General features: G+C 40.6%; 1 protein-coding gene across 1 annotated transcript in view; it reads right to left on the reverse strand.

Annotated features, from left to right (window-relative positions):
* Positions 1-9,458, reverse strand: part of pag1 (phosphoprotein membrane anchor with glycosphingolipid microdomains 1) — a 152,457-nt gene extending 142,999 nt beyond the window's left edge. The window contains exon 1 of the mRNA XM_059983568.1: positions 9,381-9,458. The gene's annotated coding sequence lies outside the window, so the exon portion shown is untranslated. The remainder of the gene's footprint in view (positions 1-9,380) is intronic.
* Positions 9,459-9,478: the final 20 nt, after the last annotated feature.

Below are 9,478 nucleotides of genomic sequence, written 5' to 3' on the forward strand. Positions count from 1 at the left end.
ACGGAAAAAAGCACTTCAGAGGCAGGGAGGCACAGACCGCCTATCGTAGAACCTACAAGTGAAATGGCCCAGGAAACCGCTTCCAATGAGATCTGCACATTAATGATGAAGCTGTAGACTGCAGGATCACAACCATACGAGGATAAGAATATGTATAATCCTTCTCTTCCCAAGCTTCTCCAGGGAGAAGCTGGCAACAAGTGGTCCCCATATGACTAGTGGCAGCAGCCTTGTCCATACTTCCGCTGTTTAAATTGCATCTGCTTACACAATGCTTCCTTCCATAGCAGTGCTCATTGTGGTTCTGTTCGTAATTTCCTCCACAAGGCACTTGAGAACATCTGTTCCCGTTCCGACATTCCTCTCACCCACATCATTCCAGAAACATGGCAAGCTTCTCCTCAACTTCACCTCCCAACACTGACTCCTTTTTGGAAGGGTTATGCCCTGACTTGTCCAACACGAGGCCACAAATCACAACAGGATTGGAAAAGGGAATGATCCTGCCAGGGGACATTGAATGGCTTTGATATTTCCAGTAGTGTCCCCTCCTCTTCCCTATGCACCATCCTGAGCTCAGTAAGGCATGTATCAACATTACTTGAACAACCCATTAGACCCCTCATCCAGTGGGGTTTTAAAAAATGGCAAAAATACACAAAATTATAGGGATTGGAATACTGAACAGGTACGGAACATTCAGCCACACAAACCTAGCAATTTCAAAACCTGTTCCTTGCCCCTCAATATTCTTTAAAAAGAAAATGTTAGTCCAATTCACTTTTAAAATTGTCAGCTGACTCATGATCGTTCTGTATTTAATGGCTATCTGGCAAAAACAAATATTTTGCATACATACTTTGACAGTAAAATGAACCTTTCAGGAAGACATTTTTCTAGTAGCTGAAGGAAATGGTCCTGACATCAGCTTGTTTTACTGCCAGTTAATTCTGATCTTGCACATCAGAAGTGATAGCCTCTGTAAGCAACCTTTTTGTAAAACAGAAAATGCTGGAACCACTCGGGCAACATCTGTGGAATGAGAAACAGTAAAGTTTCAGGTCCTGAACTGGCGAGGTAACCCAGACCCAAAACTTTTAACTGTTTGTTTTTTCACTTATTCTGCTTAATCTGCCCTGTGATTCCAGCATCCTCTATTTTTATTTCAGACTTCTAGCATCATTGCTTGTTTTTCCACTTCCAAATCCTTTGATCCTCTCAAACACTAGAAATGACATGGGAATTAACATTACATCAACTGCTCTATGCTAGAGTTCCCTTTCATCCCTCGGCATCACACACCCACCACATCATTGTACTCCTTTTTCACTTCAGCTTGGAACTTGTCAGCTTAAATTTAAGAAACAAGATTACATTATGAATCTCTTTCAAAAGTAGAACAGCAGTGAGAAACATTCAGTGATGCAGTTTATTTTCCCCCTGTCGATGATATGCTTGATGTATTTATTTTTGCTTTAATCAGACCCCCCCTTCCCTTGCCGTTGGGAACTTCATGTAAAAATATTGGCAATGCCAAGCATTTCTCTACATTAAACATGGAAATGCTTAAAAAATTTTAAGCATTGTGAATTCACTTGTTAGTTTAAACAAAATAAAGATTAGGTAAATCATTAAAACTTATTAATAGCGTAATAAAGACACACTTTCTTGCTGTACATTGACCTATCAATATGGAAGGAATATTAAGCAGGAACACAATATCATACGAAATAGCAGCAGGAGTAGGCTATCTGGCCCGTCGATCCTGCTCCGCCTTTCAATAAGATCATGGCTGATCTGGCCATGGACTCACCTGCTTTTCTCCCCATAACCCTCAATTCCCCTACAATGCAAAAATCTATCCAACCTTGTCTTAAATATATTTACTGAGGTAGTCTCCACTGCTTCATCAGACAGAGAATTTCACAGATTCATCACTCTGGGAAAAGCTCATCTCCATCCCAAATCCACCTCCCCAAATCTTGGGGCTTTGTCCCCTAGTTCTAGTCTCACCTACCAGTGGAAACAACTTTCCTAAATTCCAGTGAGTACAATCCCAGGCTCCTCAACCTCTCCTCGTAGTCTAACTCCCTCATCTCTGGAATCAACCTGGTGAACTTCCTCTGCACTGACTCCAAAGCCAGTATATCTTTCTTCAAGTAAGGAGACCAGAACCACACGCAGTACTCCAGGTACGGCCTCACCAGTACCCTGTACAGTGGCAGTATAACCTCCCTGCTCTGAAATTCAATCCCTCTAGCAATGAAGGCCAACATTCCATTTGCCTTCTTGACAGCCTGCTGTACCTGCAAACCAACCTTTTGTGATTTATGCACAAGCACTCCCAACTCCCTCTGCACAACTGCATGTTGCATTTTTTTTACCATTACATAATAATCTGCTCTTTCATTTTCCCTTCCAAAGTGGATGACCTCACATTTACCAACATTGTACTCCATGTGCCAGACCCTTGCCCACTCACTTAACCTATCTATATCTCATGCAAACTCTCTGTATCTTCTGCACAGCTTGCAAAAAAAAACCCTCACATCCTAATAGATCATGTAGTCTGATGACAAATTTTGCATGACAATGTGAATTTGAGACATCTTTCTTCATTAAAATTATATAGTTGTTTTCGAGAAGATGGGACCAAACTAAACTATTAGGTGTGCATCCCCTTAAGAAAGCCATACTTTTCCTGACCTGCCGGAGTTGGGCCTACCAACTTTTCAATGCTGTTTTCCAGGATTTCCTCCTCAGTGCAGCATTTCCATATAAGGGATGCCTCTCCTTTCACGCCATGTAGATAGACACTACATTTTAGAGGGAAACAGCAGGAGATGTAACCAAAATGTAGGCAAGGAACTAGATTTAATGGAATAATCTGTTTGGGCCTGAATCAAGGAAAGAACATGCAGCTACAATGGCTGAAGGGTTTGTCCCCAAGAGGAGCTACTTCCAAAATAAGTCATAGAACATGAACAGTACAGCAAAGGAACAGGCCCTTTGACCCAGAATGTTGTGCCAAAATTATTAAATTAGTAATCAAATGCCAACTAAACTAAAACCCCCTGCCTATACAATGTCCGTATCCTTCCATTTTCCTCACATTTATGTGCCTACCTCACCATCTAGTAAAAGTCCCTAATTGTATCTGCCTCTAACACCACCAGGCACCCACTGTCTCTGTATATAAAAAAAAACTTGCCCCTCACATCTCCTTTGAAATCACCCCTCACCTTAAATGCATACCCTCTGGTATTAAACATTTCAACTCTGGGAATTACTGCCTCTGCCTGTATGGAGTTTGTACATTCTCCTCATGACCACGTGGATTTCCTCCGGGTGCTCCAATTTCCTCCCACAGTCCAAAGACGTACCAGTTGATAGGTTAATTGGTCATTATAGATTGTCTTACGACTAGGCTGGAATTAAACGGAGGATTGCTGGACGGAACGGTATGGCTCTGGAAGGGACTACCCATGCTGTATCTCAATAAAATAAAGTAAAATAATTTTAAAAAGATACTATGTACTCTATGCCTCTCAATCTTACCAACCTCTATCAGATCTCCCCTCACCCTCCGCTGCTCCAGAGAAAATAAACCAAGTTTGTCCAACCTCACGTTCCAGCACATGTCCTCTAATCCAGGCAGCATCCTGGTAAAGCTCTTCTGCACCCTCTCCAAAGCCTTGACATCCTTCCTATGATGTGATGACCAGAACTGTATGCAATGCACCAGATGCAGCCTAGCTACAGCCTAGCTAGAGTTTCATAAAGCTGGAACATAAATTCCTGACTTTTGAACTCAATGCCTCAACTAATAAAGGCATGCCATATGCCTTCTTAACCACCCTATCAACCTGTGCAGCTACTTTTAGGGAGATCTGAATTTGGACCCCAAAATCCCTTTACACATCCCTCCACTCTGCAAGAGCCAAGGCTCTTGCTCTTAGCAGTGTACTCTCCCTTTACATTTGACCTACCAAGGTGCACATTTGTCAGGGCTCCATCTGACATTTCTCCACCCATATCTACAATTGATCTATATCCAGCTGTATTCTTTGCCAGTCTTCAACGCTATCCAACAACACCAAGCTTTGTATCACCTGCAAACTTACTAACCTACCAAACAGTTTATTTTCATCCAGGTCATTTATATGCATCACAAATGGCAAAGGTGCAGATTCCTGCAGAACACCACTAATCACAAACCTCCAGCTAGAACAAGCCCCTTCAACCTCTACCCGCTGTCTTCTATGCACAAGTCAGCTCTGAATCCAAACAGCCAATTCACCATGGATCCTAAGCATCTTAATTTTCTAGATGAGCCTCCCATGAATGACCTTGTCAAGCACCTTACTAGAATCCACATAGATAACATCCACAGCTCTACCTTCACCAATCACCCTCATCTCCTTGTTAACAAACACTATCAAGTTGGTGAGACATGACTTGCCCCACTCACAGCTATGCTAGCTCTCCCTAATTAGGTCAGTTTCCCAAATGTCCATAAATCCTATTCCTAAGAATTCTTTCCTGAAACTTCCATGCCACTGACATGAGACTCACTGGTGGAAAGCTTCCAGGATTATGCCTAGTTCCTTTCTTGAATTATGGAACAACAATAGCTACTCGTCAGTCCTCTGGAGTGGACAACCTGACGTATATCCCATAGACCCTGGGGACTTATCCACTTTAATGCTCTTTAATTGACCTAACTCTACCTCCTTAACTTCAAAATGGCTTAGCATATCGATACACTTCACCTTAAGTACCTTTTGATGTTTGATAACCTAGATGACCAATAGTAAAACAAGTCATTAGTCAGGAGAGAAAATAGATTGTAATTTAATGAATATCACAACTTTTTAATAAAAGCATTTAAAATTGACTGAAGACCAAAGCAAGATAACATTCTCAAAATCTTCTGGTGGAAGAATTTGTGAAAAGCTAATTTCCAATAACTTCCATTTTTATATAACTAGGCAAACATTTTTCATTTAGAATATAAAAACTAGTAAGAACATTGAGGTTGAAATTACAATGTGACAAGCCGGTGGTGGTCCTGAGGAGGGCTAAGGCACCTGTGGCCCCTGTTTCCATTCAAGGGGTCAGTGTGGACATGGTGGAGGATTACAAATACCTGGGGATACGAATTGACAATAAACTGGACTGGTCAAAGAACACTGAGGCTGTCTACAAGAAGGGTCAGAGCCATCTCTATTTCCTGAGGAGACTGAGGTCCTTTAACATCTGCCAGACGATGCTGAGGATGTTCTACGAGTCTGTGGTGGCCAGTGCTATCATGTTTGCTGTTGTGTGCTGGGGCAGCAGGCTGAGGATCAACAATCTCATTTGTAAGGCTAGTGATGTTGTGGGGGTGGAACTGGACTCTCTGACAGTGGTGTCTGAAAAGAGGATGCTGTCCAAGTTGCATGCCATCTTGGACAATGTCTCCCAACCACTCCATAATGTACTGGTTAGGCACAGGAGTATATTCAGCCAGAGACTCATTCCACCAAGATGCAACACTGAGTGTCATTGAAGTCATTCCTGCCTGTGGCCATCAAACTTTACAACTCCTCTCTCAGAGTGTCAGACACCCTGAGCCAATAGGCTGATCCTGGACTAATTTCCACTTGGCATTATTTACTTATTATAATTTAATTATTTATGGTTTTATATTGCTATATTTCTACACTATTCTTGGTTGGTGTGACTGTAACGAAACCCAATTTCCCTCGGGATCAATAAAGTATGTCTGTCTGTCTGTGTAACAAATGAACTACATTTGCAGGAGATAATGGCTACTAAAAATAAAACCAAGACAGAGGAAAGAAATACTCCATCTTAAAATCTTGTAACATTACACAGAACGACATTTAATTTGCATATCAAAGAGACTTGCATAGTTATTCTGCATTATACCACTAATGACAAATTCTTTATCCCAGACGAGCCCCCACATATTGTCGCATGAACAAAATCACCAGAAAGTACTGGTAAATATAAAGCAGTCTCTTTATTTGATTAAAAGAGAGACAGCATATTGAGATCCCTCTCAGAGGAAAAGGTATGCTTGACATTCTATGCGCTAAAGATCAAAGGATAATTTCATATTTACAATGATTCCTATGAACTACATATAACTTACATGCCTCCAGCTTTGCATCCACACCACAGCCACCAAATTAATTTTAATCAGCATTGTCCGGTCTTGCTAACTGTAACTCATGGCTCTTAAGAACCCATTGTTCAAAGCTGCATTTTAAATTTAATCTACAAGTCCATATTCAGATTTGGTGACTGAATTTAGCTTACCCTTCTATAACTTCAGAACCAACTTTCCTTTTTCCAAATATACCATTCTATAAAGATATTTTGCTACTATTGCAGCATGCAATAATAAGTGCCATTCAAATCAAAGGTAATTCCTAAAATGGCGGAATAGTGGTGCAGTATTAACATCAACACCTCAGCTCCAGGAAACAACATTAATTCCTGACTTGGTATGCTGTCTGGATAGACTTCCTCTTTATAACTCTGAGGCTCTATTGACTGCTCCAATTTCCTTCTATATCTCAAAAATTTTTTAACGTTAATTGGCTACTGTCAATGACCCTTTAGCATGGGTCTGTAGAAAATAGGCAGGGATGCAATGGGAGTAATGTGATTGCTCTGTCAGGAGACACATGCACTTGATTGGGTAAATAGCAATCATCTGCAATCACAGCAATGAAGCACCTCTGTACTATTCCACTGACACGCAACCATGAACAAACATACAAATGTTCCTGTGTCACCAAGTATTATAATGTTTGGGTTCGCCAGTCACAAAGTTCTAACCTCAAGCAAATACCTTAAGCCCTATCCAATACAGATAGCTAGGGGTATACTCACTGAAGGTTATACTGTGTCTACCTGTTCTTCAAAGACTAGTTCACTTCCCTGTTTATCCTCCATGGCAAGGTTAACTGGCACCCCCACCCCCCAGACGCGCTCTCTTCTCACTACTGCTATCAGGAAGATGGTACAGGATCATCAGGACTCACACCACCAGGTTCAAGAACAGCTACTACTCCTCAACCATCAGGCTGTTGCCCTGTCATTGAAATGCTTCCACAACCAATGGACTCACTTTCAAGTACTTTTCATTTCATGTTCTCAATATTTATTGCTTATTTATTACTATTTACATCTTTCTTTTTGTATTTGCCAGTTTGCTGTCTTCTGCAATCTGGTTGAACTGATTATAATCTCTCATTGATTCTGTTATGGTTATGTTATGGTCTCCAAATTTATTGAGTATGCCCACAAGAAAATGAATCTCAATTTTATACATAGTGACATAAACGTACTTTAACAAATTTACTTTGCACTTTAAACAATACCCACTATTTGAGTGGTGGGTCCCCCTTCTCTACATGGATGGGGATATTTCCAGCTAACAAAATAGTTTAAACACAGCTCATTTATTTCTAGTGATACATGTTTAACATCTGACAAAACAAAATACATTTAAAACTCTGGTACTCTTTTACTAGATAGAAAAACTTAGACTTTTACAAACAATTTCTAAAATACAAAGGATTTTCAAAACACAGGCAAAATTCCATTAAGCGAAAAAGACGCATCAATGAGCTGTAGATGAACAAATGGTCCATCGCAGAAATCAAAAGGTATAGGTATAAAGTCTCCACCCCCATCTTTATGTCGTCATCTTGATGTTCCTGGATCATCCCTAACAAGCCTGACTACTCTCTACACTTGTACTGATTTTCTGCCACTTGGGTGTCTTCAGAGTTCCCAGATTCCCACTATTAACAATTCAGCTATTTGATGTGCTAAGTGATAGTATCAACCTGCTCAGCAAGCTTCCTTTGACTAAATAATTTAGCCACATTGTCTGGTTTGAAACAAGCCCAATTACTGTAAACAACTCTGCATCCTTACACTGTAACTCTTGAGAATTCAGTCCAGGTGCTGTGGGTCAGTGCACTTGCTTGAAAAGCTGTCCTTTAAACTTCAGACAGATTATCGCTTGCCAGCTGAAGACTGGCTCCCATTTATGAAAGAAGCTGAACAAAGAATATTGGTTGGAAGTTTATCTTGCTCAAACACTTAGATCTCTTAGAAGTTTCAGCAACTATGTTAGAAAGCAGAGCCTGGCAAAAAGAAAGGCCTCCTGGTCCTGGACTATGAGTGTCCATCACGAATTATAAGTGTAACAAATCCAAGTCCCATCCACCCAGTCTCTTGAAGCTGTTTAGTTATCCTTTTTTATTAAAGACTCTGCAAACTATGCTGGCACCACCGTACATAACTAGATTAACACAAAACTGCATTATGAACGTTCATTTCCAAGATCAGTTAAACATTACCTGACCACATATTTGATTTGTTACAGTAAACTGTCACATTCGCATGCAATCGATCAAAATCGTATAAAAGTTAATTAGATTTGGCATTGTCTATATTCAAGAATCCTACATTCAAATTCACCAGGCATGATAACGCGCTTTGTAAACCGAAGCATAATAAAAAAAAACCCTCACATTTGGCTCGGGCTATACACGATTAAAAAAACGAGTAATTTGCACGCGACTAGAAGAATCTTAAATTATATTTTCTCCTGAGACTGTTAGGCTTTAATTACAACTTCTTACTAATGTTTGAAAATACCATCACGAAATTATCTCGGAGAACAATTAAACGAAACGCGTAGTGAATCACAGAACTCGCAACTCAACACAATTTACAGATTTGAATCCAAGTCACATAGGCAACTGTGACGGTTCTACTGAAGAACAATTTTTTTCGATAAATGCGTGCAGAGCTAATGTATTTCCTTCACTGCGCGAAGTCAGACACTTCCATTTACTAGAAAAGATTGAAACTGAACTAAAACAGATCAAGGACATACGTAGTCATTTACTATTTTAATGATTTTAACCGTGTTATACCACATCAGCCTTTTTCATTGTATCCTCAAGCAACAAAGTATTACAAAGCCCTATACTGTACATCAACATCTGAAAACTGCCTTCGGCATGAGAAATTAATGATTCGTTTTAGATACTATTCCCTGTGATATGTCCCAATTATTTCATCTAGATTTTGCAAATCCAGCTGTTGAAAATTAAAAAAGGGAAAACTTGCCACGAAAAATGTCGAACGAGTCCTCTAATTCGCGCAGTGGTTCCTCAACCCGAGTTGTTGGAAATTAAAGGCACTAGTGGCTTAGGTGCTGCACAAATATGAAGCAGTTGATTGCAACGCTGTAACGTAGAGAATAGCGGGCTTGTTTTCCCTATGCAGTTCTCACAGAGCTTTGCTCAGCAGCCAGTCTGCCTGCCTCCAGCTGCCTTTCTTACCTCCCTGCTGCTCCTCCCACACATTGGACCAGACACACAACCCGCTGCAAACAGCTGGGAAGAGCACGACTACGCCTGCGCACCCCCGGGGAACCCCC

This window comes from Hypanus sabinus, chromosome 1 (genome assembly GCF_030144855.1).
Source record: "Hypanus sabinus isolate sHypSab1 chromosome 1, sHypSab1.hap1, whole genome shotgun sequence".
Lineage (NCBI taxonomy): Eukaryota > Metazoa > Chordata > Chondrichthyes > Myliobatiformes > Dasyatidae > Hypanus > Hypanus sabinus.